Source organism: Carassius carassius, chromosome 1 (genome assembly GCF_963082965.1).
Source record: "Carassius carassius chromosome 1, fCarCar2.1, whole genome shotgun sequence".
NCBI classification, from domain to species: Eukaryota; Metazoa; Chordata; class Actinopteri; order Cypriniformes; family Cyprinidae; genus Carassius; species Carassius carassius.
The window spans coordinates 4,307,524-4,322,747 of record NC_081755.1 but is presented as its reverse complement, the minus strand read 5'-3'; the positions used below and the strand labels follow the sequence as shown (position 1 = coordinate 4,322,747).

The window sequence follows — 15,224 nt, the reverse complement described above, 5'->3', positions numbered from 1 at the left end:
GATGTTAAAGAGTGTCATCTTTTCTGTTCATTACATTAATACTACAGATGAGCTTCTGTCACTTATAGTATCTATTTGTGAAAAGCCGTACCTTTGGGGAAGTCGTGGCCTAGTGGTTAGAGAGTTTGACTTACCCCCAACTGCTCCCCGGGCGCCGCAGCATAAATGGCTGCCCACTGCTCCGGGTGTGTGTTCACAGTGTGTGTGTGTGTTCACTGCTGTGTGTGTGTGCACTTCGGATGGGTTAAATGCAGAGCACGAATTCTGAGTATGGGTCACCATACTTGGCCGAATGTCACTTCACTTCACTATGCCTCTTGTGTTTTTATTTTGGTGTCACATTGTCAAATCTTTGTGTTTTAGTAGGTTTTTATGTTGTTTGTAGATGAACTTAACATAGTTCACAAAATCGAATTCCACCTGTGAATCGTTTTTTTGATGTCATAAAAGAAATGTCCCCAAAGGAATTACATTGTTATTTGACCAGAAACCCAATATAAATCATAATATCTTTAAGTATCAGATGATCTTTTCTAATGACCCAGCAGACTTTACGAAGTTATTACCATCTCCTTCACTTTGAACAAGAGACCAGCAAAGCAGCTGAGGCCAATACCATCTGTACCATCAATACCAACTGTCTGCATTGAAGTTCATGATCGTAGAGAATACAATCCTCTTTCTGCAATTTGAACTTCTCTCTGGTGTTTTCAGTGCTGTAATGAACACAAATTATTATTTGATTAAGAAGAGCAAAGACTGTAAATTCTGAAGTATAATGATTTAATAGAGGACACTCATTAGGTTTTTCTGTATATAGCAGCCCATTCAGTGACAAATGGCCCATGTGACTTTCCCTGAAAGGTAAGTGATTCCCATCCGAAAAATGACCTCTGTCATAGAATCCGTAAAGCTGAGAGAGGACAATGTCCCCCTAGAATCCAGATGGGTTAAGCTGGAGAAAGGATGTCTATAAACTGAAAACACTAAAGCATATCCTACAGAGGAAACCATTTAAGAAGTTAGATGGATGAAGATGTTAGATAACAGCTACATACACTGAAAAATACAAAGTGTAACCTCTAAGAAATAGTAAAGGCCCATAAATAAATATGTAATTGTATTGTACTGATCCTCCTAACATACTGCTGTCTATCTGTGCATACCTGCTGCTGTCTCTGTCATTTAATGGAAATCAAACAAGAAAATGAACGAATCATGGACCTTTTTCACTTTTTTTAGGTTTCTTAGCAGTGTCATCAAAGTTGGGTAAACTTCTATAGCAGTGAACAGGACATTACCAGTGTTGGACAGTAACACATAACTGTAAAATGATAAATTTTTTAGTTACTAGTAAATTAATGCTATAATTTAAGATAGTAATTAGAGTATAGTTACAAGCCGAGGTCTCTATACGTTACTGCCACATTACATTGCTGACAAAATGCTGTGTTTTATAATCAAGATTATAAAAAGGATGTAGTACACACACTGACGAGTCAAGTGTCAGAGACCTGCTCCCGCAAGACCTGACAAAACGGAGAACACCGCAGATGCTTTGTGTGTGTGTGTGTGTGTGAGGGATGCGGGAGGATTAAATGATTCAAAGGATGCAAAATAGAAATATCTGAACATAAAATATCTAAAACAAATAGACTGTTATTCATCTGTTGCACAGAAGCATCATGGACTCATATAAAATATAAACAATTAGCAGGCACAAGTGTATGCAGAGTTTCTATTAAGGCTCTAAAACGTGTTTGCAGCGTTGAGCAATGCAGTGCTGAAATTTCCGTGCACATGAAATCCTCTCATTATAACACACAAATTGTAGACATTATGAAAGATTTATTATGCATGTATTTATTGCGTTATAACAGAGATTTGTGAGATGGCATTAAATATTTATTGGGAGCGTTTATGCTGGGATTTTGTACATTTCATGGAGAAAAAAATTTACGTAACTAGGCTAATGTAACTAATTACTTTAGAAATAAAGTAATCAAAACAGTAATGTGATTACGTTTAAAAGGAGTAAGTCACTTGATTACATTTTAAAAAATGAAAAGAGATATACGTATAATGTCAGAAGAGAGAAAATTTCAAATTTACTGTTACACAGACACTGTTTTAGAAATATCCTTACTGCAGTGTTAACTAGTTTTTGTATGCGTCTTTGTTTTGGTAACCTGATGCAAAGGTAATACAATTAAAGGTGCTATTAATGCAGATACATTTTTCTAAAATTTTAAATATAAAAGGACTGATGGCTGTTAAAATGCACCACCCAAGTCTGTGAAAAAGTTCCATTGATATAAATACAATGAAAATATTACCATCACTTCTGAAAAAAGTCAAATGTTTAGGTTTATGTGCTACAAGCGGACAGGATATCAGCAGTCAGCCAGCAAAGTAGTCTTATACCCAAAACCTGTTAACAGCAAGTCTTTTCTGGTACCCAAAAGGATTATTGGTGCTCCCCTGCTCAATTTATTTATTAGCAAATTGTTTTTTTTTTCCTATGTTGTTGTTGTCTCTATGTACTGGAAGCTTATGTCACTAAAACAAATTCATTGTATGCGCAAGCATACTTGGCAATACTGTCTTCTGTCAGCCAAGAAGTTCGCTGAGCAAAGCCAACGAAGAACAGAAACAGGAAATGAACTGATGATAAAAAAGCAAAGCAAACTTTACTGAATAGTCTTCGCTGCTTATGTCTCAATGCTCAGACTTCGTCTGACCAGCACAAATTCACCATGTACTGTTATTCCAAAACTGCTTCAAAACATCATCCCCACTTATCTCTTATTCATGAAGACAAACAGCCCTTGAAAGACAGTTATAAGACTAAACAACAATAGAAAAATAATAATGATAATAAAAAAAATAATAATTCTCTATTTAAACAAATTTTACAAAATAGACATGGCTAGATAAAAGCTATTGACACTGGATGTCTTTTAATCAGGTATTGGAAAATTGGTAAAGAGGATGTTGGTAATGTGTTCCATAGACTAGGACCGGCAACAGCGAAAGTTCAAACACACCTATAGTGGAACAGAAAACAGACCAGGATTACTGGATCTTAGCGACCTATTTGTTTTGTGAATGGAGATTGCTTCAGGAAGATATGATGGTGTTTGATTATGAAGAGATTTAAATACAAAAGTTACAATTTTACAAACAATTTTAAATTTGGTAACCGCCTGTGTCCTTGCAGCAGCATTTTGGACCTTCTGTAAATGTCACGGGGAGATGAAAGCCGGAACTATAGGCCGGGAAGTTGTTGTGGCTGGGAGCACTTCCGGTGTAACACAAGGCCGGTTCTGGGGATAGTTACTAGCATTTTCCAAATCTTTTGTGTTCAGCATAAGAAAGAAACTTGTACAGTTTTGGAACAATATGAGGGCGAGTAAATGATGACAGAGTTTTCATTTTTGAGGTGAACTATTTCTTTAATCTACTTATTTTCAAACATTACAATAATATTGCACCTACTTTTCCCCCAGAAATGCATAACTACAACTATTTGTTGCATTGAAGTTGCTGTAAATACTTCCTCATTCCATTCCTAAATATAAGAAAAGACAAGAAAATGTAGGCATAACTTTAAATTATACAACAAAAAACAAATAAGTAAATAACATTTGCATATGTTAACTAAACAATACACTTAACCATAAAATGAATATTGTGGCTATGAATAAAACATACATAGTACATTCTTCCTTATACGCATATACATATATTTGACATGTTCCTAAACAAATATAACTATATAATACACTTACATTGTATCGCGGCCAAACAATTTAAATTTCTCTTTCGGGTGCCAGACAGCTTAAATAACTGTCGAGAAAAAAAACATATATAATGACCCCACTCAGCTCTTCAACCAAATAAAGACCTCTCTAAAAAAGTTCAGAAAACAAGAGTTATTATTTCAGTTCATTCATGCATACAATTAACAAAATTCTTCCAGGCATTCGTAGAAGAACAATAAACATATAGAAAGAAGAAAAAAATCACTTAGATCACAGTCTCATAAAGAAATATAAAAATAATCAATTAAACAAAGTTTGTCAAAAACAAACAATGATATATAGACTTCTGTCTAGGGCCTATACATTTTGTAAAGGAATGAGAGAATGACAAAAGATTTAAAAGCGTGGAAATAGTATTTTATCTCTTCTAGTTTGGTGCAGGAATAATTTGGCCAGCAGTCGAGTTAAATGGGAGTAGAAATAGAAATGCGTTTTGATGCACTCTGCTTCAGGTATTCTGCTTCAATTTCTTCAACTCCTCGTGCAGGTACATCCAAAGATACCAGCGCGATCTTTCTGGTGTAGTCCCCTAGTATTGAAACTCAAGTGATAACAGTTATACTCCAAAGACTACCTCAAATATTCCATGCAGAGGCACCTCAGTTCTTCCATTTCCACCTGACTCCCACTTCCTCGACTCGACTCCTTCACTACCTGTTCTTTTTTTTGTCTTCTTTTGTAGACCACACCCTTTTTTCATCATCATCTTTTATGATTTTCATTCAAATAAATAAATAAGGATAATTAATATAATGACTTGGTCTGAAAATCTGTTATTTATTTACTTATTCGTTTGTTGAAAGTGATAAAGTGAAAAAAAGAAAACCTGACAGCGTCAGTGTAATGATTTGTTACAACATTAATATAGACTGCTCATTGCACATATTCTATACTAGTATTCTTATACCTATTCATCCAAAAAATACATTCTCTTTGTTTATTTTTTATTCGTATTTTCTTGCATGTTTTGTCTATTTTTACTGCTTTAGGAACCCAAACATTAAATTAATTGTAATGTAGTGTTTCCATGTGTAATATCATATCATAAAACCACAAAAGATTAACACATTCAATAAATGTCCATTGACATTTCTGATATTAAACCTGCTAGTTCTTCCTCAATCTGCATTGCAACTGCAACCACTTCAACAAATGTATCTTCATCTAACTCTTGGTCCACAACTGTTGCAATTGTCACCTCATGCTCCTTAGAAATTGCAGGTACTGTACTTCACCATCATTTGAGTCTTCAGTTACTTCTCTCACCATTGAGACTGAAGCTACTTGCTGTACAGAGCCTGTACCTTGTGCTTCTTCCTGAATAGACACAGTAGATGTATCAATTCCCGGTTTCTCTAGAGAAAAAACAGTTGTTTTCTGTTTTTATTTAGCATTTTTCCATGCTCAACAGGTGCTCTTCCACATCTTGACTGTCTGCAAATAAGTGCAAAAGTTTCTCATCATCCAAATACCGTTTCAGCACAAGTTTGACATCATCTTCACCAAACCTGCCTGCTAGGGACACTTCCCTTTTGCAATACATTCATAGTTGTATAACTATGCAAAAGTGCACATCTGTGACAGCAATGGAAATTTCCTTGAGGATTGAAATCCATTTACCAAGCCTGGCATTTTCTGCACTTTTGAGAAACGATAATCTCGACAGCATTGTTTTCACCAATGATTGTTTTCACCGCATCTTCTTCCACTGCGAAATCTTCATTATGACCTCTTCAATCTCAGTACTACGTGAATTACTCAGAAAGAGGATTCCTGCATATTGCCTAGTGGATACATTTCGGATGCAATAAGTCTTTCCATTGACTAGCTTGCCTACTAGGCTATCCCACAACTGAATTTGTATGCATCCTGTTATGTCTTCAATATTTATATATAATATTCTTCAATATTTTATTCAATATGTCGGCATTTCAATGTATTCACCTCAAACTTCCACTGATTCAGTTTGGTGGTTTTATATGATTCACTCGAATCTCCAGACTGCCAATCTAAGAAAAAAACAAAACAAACATTTTTTTAAATTGCAATTAACCAATAATTTGTCATGTACAAACAACACATGCGTAATGCACTGTGTAAACATAAAAAAAGTTGTTAATGTTCACTTTTCTCCATGAATCTGTAATTTTTTTTTAATATATATACTTTAGAAAAAAAACATGTCACAATATCTCTGCATGTCTTTCAGAAAATAAGCAACTGTCTGTAAAGACTAATTTAATAATAATCTGTAAGTACAAATATAATTCATAATAGACTGTATTCGAATGAATTTACATCTTTATCTTTCGTTGATTTGAATATCATACTTCAAAAAAGACAAGACTACATCCCTCTACTTCCTGCAGTAATGACCTCACTAAAACAGTTTTTTGACTAACCTCTGCCCACAGGAATACACAAAAAAGGGGGCGTGGTCTTGTTGCTACGACGGAGAAGAGGAAGAGCTGCGTTTGTGTTTGTCACCATCGTTGAAACGCTGTTATTTTCATCTCGGAGTCCAATCATCTTTGTTTGGGCTTCCCAGGGACGCTGTACTTGGAGATTAATGGTTACAATTTATGTTTAACTCAATTCCCGAAAATTATAATCCACATGTAAAACTATGTGCAGCACATTTTGCTGAGGACAGCTTGCTCAATCTCAATCAGTTTAATGCCGGATTCGCACAAAGATTATTCTTGAAAGATGGCGCAGTTCCCTCTTTTTCTGGAGAAGGCGTTGTTTATGGACCACAACCGGTAAGTGTATTTTATTATTTAAGTTGGTGCGTTCAACAGTTTCTGTAACTTATAACACAAAGGGCAACACTGTTTATCTTTGTTATCTAGATGTTAGGGCTGTGCACAAAAATCGAATGCGATTTACATGCGCATCTTGTCAGTAAAAACACTCCTGTGATTATAAGTACATCTCCAGAACGTGCGTTCAGATCAGGATTGACAGGATTTCAAAACAAATCCTGCCGACTTGCTTCTCAAAACTAGTCCAATCACGTTTCCAGGAGGGCAGCGCGCACTCAGCTGGTGTCGAATCACAACACAGGAACCGCTGGCACAATCACAACTCGTTACGTATTTCTGCACTGTTAAAAATTACCAGCATTTCACAATAATTAACAGTATTAATTTACAGTAACTTGTTGTAATTAAGTTTCCCTGTAATATCCTAATGAATACCTGTAAAAACTACATTATCCTTGGATTTTACAGCATTTAACTCTTATTTTACAGCAAAATCTTGCAATCTAAAACCTACTGTTATATCACAACAAGGTCTGTAATATCACAGTAAAAAATAGTGAAAAAATAGTAAATTGTATTATTACAGTGAAATATTGTATTGAAATATGCCTTTGGAAGTCACATGACATAACCGATCTGTTTTGAATTGAAAGCGCCATCGTCGTGTCCCTCTTCTATTCCAGGCTAAATGGAGAAGGTGAGCAGTATGCATGTTTGCAGCACTTACACCCATGTTATTTTAATATAATTATAATATATACTTTCAAATAAACGTTTATCGCATGACACAGTTCACATTTTGTTAGCAAGTGCCCGGAATTGTTGAAAGTTCTCTCACAGCATTTGCTAATAGTAGTAACTTAATGTTAGTAATGACGAGAGTTTCGCTATAATTTTTCATGTCACTATTTTATACTAGTTTATAAAACCAATGATGGGACAAACATTACTATACGTGCACATTTCTATAATTAGTCAAGGTTATCATAGATTAGCAGGCCTAACCGTTAGCTGTTTAACTTTAATGACTTAGTGATTCAAACCGATTTTTTTCCCCAGCGGATATAGTTAGTTACAACCGTTCACATTTTGTTAGCAAGTGCCCGGAATTGTTGAAAATTCTCTCACAGCATTTGCTAATAGTAGTAATGTTAGTTATGACAAGAGTTTCGCTATAATTTTGCATGTCAATATCACCGTTAAAACAAATCTGGTATTTGTAAAGTTTATAAAACCAGTAATGGGACAAACTTTACTATTTATGTGTGCACATTTCTGTAATAAGTCAAGGTTATCATAGATTAGCAGGGCTAACCGTTAGCTGTTTAACTTTAATAACTTAGTGATTCAAACGGTCCATGAAATTTTTTTTTTTCCCAGCAGATATCCTAGTTACAACATAACTGAGCTAACTGGAGTAAGTTAGTCTCACGTTGTGTTCGACAACGGGAGGGTTTTAACACTAGGGTTCCCACTTGTCCTGATATGAATGAATAATAATTGTAAAAGTTGTAAATGCAATTTACATTGAGTTAGCAATCTCAAAGTGCTACAGAAAAAAAAAAAACACTATATATATACCACTATCATTTTTGACATACGGCTAAAATTAAATTACAATGATAAATGATCATAATCTGCATTCAAACTGAAATTCTTATTGTTGGTTGCCTTTGTGTAATTTCTCCTTTTTCTTTCCTTTTCTTAGTTCTTTCCTTTAAGTAATCCTTACATTAGCTGTACGCTTCTGTCATAGGTGCCACAATGGTGCCATCCAAAATCATTTGGCGACATTGGCAAGCACGATGATACTGCTGGAGACGGATGTCACTCTCTTCTGCAACAAGTAAAAACGAGAGTGGAGTACAAAAATAGGAATAAAACTCTTGCTCAACGACGCAGAGAAAGAAGACCGCGCATGGGAATGGCAGGAGAGGCCAGACTGGCAAGAGGTCCTGTTGACCAATAAGGGTATGTGGCAATATGTATGTGGCAATATACATGTAAAGTCTGTCAATATTTGTTTGAAAGCATTGTATATGACCATGAATAACCCTGAAACAGGACAAAACATACTTTTCTCTTGATTAGTTTATTGACACTTTGACATGTACCCCTTTTCACAGCAATCATGTTGCGATGTTAATAGTGTAGTAAACACAGGTGTAATGACCTGTGATTATGGCCTTGTTCCATTTAGGATTTATCTGAGCCAGGGCGCTGATATTGTGCATAGTGGCTCTCTGGCATGCATGGTTGTGGTACACTAAATACATTGACCTTAAAGGGATATTCCACCATTTGGGGAAATAAGCTAATTTTCCACCTCCCCTTGAGTAAAACAATTGATTTTTACCTTTCTCCCGTTCATCCAGTCATTCCCTGAGTTTGGCGATACCACGTATAGCTCCATCCTAGCATAGATCATTGGATCGGATTAGACCATTAGCATCTCGCCCTCAAAGTGACTAAGATTTCAAGAATTTTTCCTATTTAAAAGTTGTCTTTTCTAAAGTTAGAACGTGCAATAAAAGTAACGGAAAATGAAATGTGGCGATTTTCTAGGCTGATTTGACATGGAACTATACTCTCATTCTGGTGTAATAATCATAAACGTTGCTAACTTACCATGGGCGCAGTGATATCACGCGGCAAGAAACAACTTTTAAATAGGACAAATTCTGGAAATCTTAGTCACATTGCGGGCGAGATGCTAATGGTCTAATCTGATCCAATGATCTATGCTAGGCTGGAGCTATACATGGTATCGCCAGACTCGGGGAACTGCTGGATGAACGGGAGAAAGGTAAAAATTAATTGTGTTTTACTCAAGGGGAGGTGGAAAATGAGCTAAATTCCCCAAATGGTAGAATATCCCTTTAATTAGTTTGATAAAATACACCTGTGTTTACAACACTATTACACTTTAACATAACTTCTGTGGGATGGGTCTATTTAGACAGTCACAACAGGGAATCAAACTGCTGACCCTTCAGTCATGAGACGACTTGCTCCACCTTCTGAGTTATAACCGTCCCCAATAGTATTGTTACTCTGTGATGCCCACTCCTAGGTGTGTCAGGTGGGGCCCAGCAGATTTGCCAGAGGGGGAGACCGAGGCAACGTTGGAGAATATAAAGAGGGATCTGCTGAACATCTACTCAGGCATGCCATCTACTGTCTTTTGGGGTAATTTTCTTTAGAATTTAGTAATTGGTCAAGATCTGAACACTGTGTGTGTTGGGCGGCTACAAGACCAAATTGTTACTTGGGTACTAACAATACATTTGTATGTCTGTATACACAGAGGAAGGAATGAGTGGGGCAGAGAGAGCAGAGCCAATGATGGTAAAGACATACGTCATCCTGCGGAAAAAATACTTTAACAAAGTGCCTGCTGCAGCAATGTCTGAGATCAAACAGGAATGGCCATTTCTCTTCTCTCAGAAATGCCTATTCTCAAACATTGGCCTCCTGATGGACGTTGATGTCCTTCAGAAGCTACAGGAGGCAATTAGTCGACGAGGACAGACCATCCTGGATTACTGTGCAACACTGGACAACCCCAAGATCCGTGATGTTCTGGCCTGCTATGATCCAGACTCTGACAAGGCTGCCTGCATTCTGCTGCTCCTAATGTCGTAATTCAAAGAGCCGAACGAGAGTTTGATGCTTGAAGTTGATGTAAGATTTTTTATTCAAATATTTAAAATGCAAAATGAGTGATTAGATTATCAACATTTACCTTGCATGATTTACTACATTTGACCAATGAACAATATTTATCCTTTATCCTAAATCCATGCTATTGTGTGTTAACTATGTTACAGCCATGTGCCACTGCTGTGGACGTCAATACTGCAGAACTCCCCGGAACCCCCTGCTTGATCATTCAAGGTAATGTTACTTTGATCTAGTATCGACATTTCTAACTCATTATTTTGTTTTCATTCTAGAAATCTAAATGACCACAATAAATATCAATAATTACATTTGTATAGCCCTTTGTATCTTAAGCAGATCCAAAGTGCTCATAACACATAATGTTGTATCTGTTCATTTCAGGTGACATGATGAAGCCCTCTGGATGGCTTACTGTATATCCATTGTGGGACATGTCGTGATGGGCCCACACCCTTTATTTTTACATGGAGTAGCTGCTTTCTTCAGCAGCTATTGCGTATTCAACCTTGAGTATCCTACCGCTGGATCTTCGACGCTGGAGTTCATTCAAAGGTATTTTATAAAGATCACATAATCTTGTAATTCACATTATAGTACAGGCTTCCAACTCAATGATTGTCTTGAGGTCGAAAATGCTGACAAACTAGGTACATGAGGCTAGCCTGGTGAGACCATCCTGATCTCGCGAACTCATTCAATTTCGCTCTGCAGATCAGTCTGGGTTTCTACACGTTATTCTGACAAATACCTGCTGGTCCAATCACAGCTATTTATTTTGTTTTGCTACCTCTCATAGTAAAAAATCAACCACTTTGCCTCAGGCAAACCTAACCTGAGGCACCTTGGCTAAAAATGGCAAAAAAAAAAATTATGGCGAGAGTAAGATCTAACAAGTTTTTAATTATAAATCTATTAGGGTTCTATGTGGGGAAAAAGCACAGCAAAAAGCACACCTTGATAAATGCTGTCTGCAATACATACCGTAAAGGCCAATTCACACCAAGCATGATAACTATAAAGATAACGATAAAGATATAGTTCTAAATATCGTTCTCAATATTAAAGAATAGCAGAGTCCAGACTACAACTATAACGATAAAGGCATAGAGAAACGGTATCGTTGGAATCATTTTCAGAACTATTTTTTTCCAGCCGATGAACTATACAAACATTGACATCCAATCAGCACCCTGCTATAACTAGCTCGAGGATTTAAAGCGGCAGACGCATGTGCGCTCAGAATAAACAGACGATATGGTTCGCTGGTGTGGACGCTAATATCATTATCTTTATAGTTATCATTATAGTTATCGTTCTTGGTGTGAACGGGGCTTAAGTCTATTTAAAACTGAAACTATCTTTGCTTATTAACAGATGCTTCCTGGGCATCAATCCTGAAAGAGGCTCAAATACCAAGAAGTGGACAACAATGAACCCTCATGTGAGCACCCTTTTGAGGAAACTTATTGACTTTGAGTGGGCATCATAGTTTTTTTTTTTGCAGCAGTAGTTGTCAGGCTCAGTTTTGAGTAGCCTTGTTCTTTTTGTAATTTTTTCAAGACAACTTTGCACTACAAGATTTTTACACAATGCTGTTGCGTGTGGACTCATTATAATGTTTGAGACTGAAAGGAGCAAACTGCTGTACAATTGAAAAATATTTTTTTTGTTAATAAATATGCCATTGGGCTAACGTTGACTTTACCTCAGAGTTGTTTGTTGGGGGGAGGTGGATAATTGTACAATGATTGTAAATTCACAGTAAATGGAAGCTGCATCTGCATTACTTTTACAGTAAGTTATTGGTTAATTTTAGCATGACTTCCACAGTATACATTGTAAATTCACAGTAAATTACTGTCAACTTGTACATTACTTTCACAGTACACACTGTAAAAGTACAGGGCCTTGTTGTAATGATGTACAGCAAAAGATTGTAATTCCCCAGTAATGTACTGTAATATCACAGTAATTGCTGTGTCATTGAAGCTGTGAAGTTACAGTATACAGTTGTGCTTTTACAACAATGCATTGTAATATCACAGATATAAAATTACAGTAAATTGCTGTGACTATGTTTCACAGTTTTAACTCTTTTGAAATACTTCTGCTAAATGTTACACTGTCAGACATGCAAAAGAAGTCTAATGTATCTCTTGCTCTGGCTACTGTGTATAGACCACCAGGGCCGTATACAGAATTCCTAAAAGAATTTGCAGATTTCCTCTCAGACCTTCTAGTTACAGTTGATAAGGCGCTAATCATGGGAGATTTTAATATTCACGTTGATAATGCAAATGATACATTAGGACTTGCGTTTACTGACCTAATAAACTCCTTTGGAGTCAAGCAAAATGTCACCGGGCCCACTCATCGTTTTAATCATACACTAGATCTAATTATATCGCATGGAATCGATCTTACTGCTATAGATATTGTACCCCAATGTGATGATATTACAGACCATTTCCTTGTATCGTGCATGCTGCGTATAACTGATATTAACTATATGTCTCAGCGTTACCGTCTGGGCAGAACTATTGTTCCAGCCACCAAAGACAGATTCGCAAATAACCTGCCTGATCTATCTCAACTGCTATTTGTACCCAAAAATACACATGAATTAGACGAAATTACTGACAACATGGGCACTATTTTCTCTAATACATTAGAAGCTGTTGCCCCCATCAAATTGAAAAAGGTTAGAGAAAAACGTACTGTGCCATGGTATAACAGTAATACTCACTCTCTCAAGAAAGTAACTCGTAGTCTTGAACGCAAATGGAGAAAAACTAACTTGGAAGTTTTTAAAATTGCATGGAAAAACAGTATGTCCAGGTATAGACAGGCTCTAAAAACTGCTAGGGCAGAGCATATCCACAAACTCATTGAAAATAACCAAAACAATCCAAGGTTTTTATTTAGCACAGTGGCTAAATTAACAAATTACCAGACGCCACCTGATTCAAATATTCCACCAACGTTAAATAGTAACGACTTTATGAATTTCTTCACTGATAAAATAGATAACATTAGAAATACAATAGCAAATGTAGATTCTACAGCGTCTAACACTTCAGTTTCATCCATCGCACCCAAAGATAAACTGCAGTGCTTTACAAATATAGGACAGGAAGAGCTAAATAAACTTATCACTGTATCTAAACCAACAACATGTTTATTAGATCCTGTACCCACTAAATTACTAAAAGAGCTGTTACCTGTAGCCGAAGAACCGCTTCTCAATATCATTAACTCGTCGTTATCTTTAGGTCACGTCCCAAAACCATTCAAGCTGGCGGTTATCAAGCCTCTTATTAAGAAACCAAAACTAGATCCTAGTGTACTGGCAAATTATAGGCCTATTTCAAATCTTCCATTTATGTCTAAAATTTTAGAAAAAGTTGTGTCTGCTCAATTGAGCACCTTCCTGCATAAAAATGATCTGTATGAAGAATTTCAGTCAGGTTTTAGGCCCCACCATAGCACAGAAACTGCACTTGTTAAAATTACAAATGACCTGCTTCTTGCGTCAGATCAAGGCTGCATCTAATTTCTAGTCTTACTTGATCTTAGTGCTGCGTTCGACACCATAGATCATGACATACTCATAGATCGATTACAAAACTATACAGGTATTCAAGGGCAGGCTCTAAGATGGTTTAGATCCTACCTGTCCGATCGCTACCAATTTGTTTACTTAAATGGGGTGTCATCTCATTTATCATCAGTAAAATATGGAGTGCCACAAGGATCCGTCCTAGGTCCCCTTCTATTTTCAATATACATGTTGCCCCTTGGTAATATTATTAGAAAATACGGAATTAGCTTCCACTGTTATGCTGATGATACTCAGCTATATATTTCAACGAGACCAGATGAAACTTCCCAATTATCTAAGCTAACAGAGTGTGTTAAAAATGTAAAAGATTGGATGACAAATAATTTTCTCCAATTAAATTCGGATAAGACAGAGATATTAATTATTGGACCAAAAAACACCACACAGAATCTTGTAATTACAATCTGCAACTAGACGGATGTACTGTTACTTCCTCTACAGTCAGAAATCTGGGTGTTATATTGGACAGCAATTTGTCTTTTGAAAATCATATTTCCAATGTTACAAAAACCGCATTCTTCCATCTTAGAAACATTGCCAAGCTACGAAACATGTTATCTGTTTCTGATGCAGAAAAGCTAGTTCATGCTTTCATGACCTCTAGACTGGACTATTGTAATGGACTTCTAGGTGGTTGTCCTGCTTCGTCAATAAACAAGCTACAGGTCGTCCAAAATGCAGCAGCTAGAGTCCTTACCAGGTCAAGAAAATATGATCATATTACCCCTATTTTACAGTCTCTGCACTGGCTACCTATTAAGTTCCGTATCAGTTACAAATTATCATTACTTACCTATAAGGCCCTAAATGGTTTAGCTCCTGCGTACCTAACTAGCCTTCTACCACGCTACAACCCATCACGCACCCAAAGGTCACAAATAGCTGGACTTTTGGTAGTTCCTAGGATAGCAAAGTCCACTAAAGGAGGTAGAGCTTTTTCACATTTGGCTCCCAAACTCTGGAATAGCCTTCCTGATAATGTTCGGGGTTCAGACACACTCTCTCTGTTTAAATCTAGCTTAAAAACGCATCTTTTTCGCCAAGCATTCGAATAATGTATCTCTTAAATTGTGAGTGTAGTTGCATCTGCATTTTTATTCTTTAGCTTGGGTTAAACTAATTTTACTTTGTTGGATCAGCAGCTATGCTAATGATGTCTCTATTTTGTTTCTATGTTTTGCCACGGGATTTACATCCCGTGGTAACTAGGATTTACACAAGCTCCAGTCTGGATCCAGAACACCTGAGAAGAGATGATGCTGACCCTCAGAGGACCCCAGATGATGCTAACCTTGAATCAACAAACAGAACTAACAATTATTGCTACAT

The 15,224-nt window shown here is 36.6% G+C and overlaps 1 long non-coding RNA gene across 1 annotated transcript; it reads left to right on the top strand.

The window, feature by feature from the left end:
• Window positions 1–9,794: 9,794 nt before the first annotated feature.
• On the top strand, window positions 9,795–11,822 carry LOC132139898 (uncharacterized). The gene is made up of 4 exons (XR_009433684.1): window positions 9,795–10,273; window positions 10,420–10,486; window positions 10,655–10,825; window positions 11,648–11,822. It is a non-coding gene; the product is annotated as an uncharacterized LOC132139898 (long non-coding RNA).
• The last annotated feature ends 3,402 nt before the right edge of the window (window positions 11,823–15,224 follow it).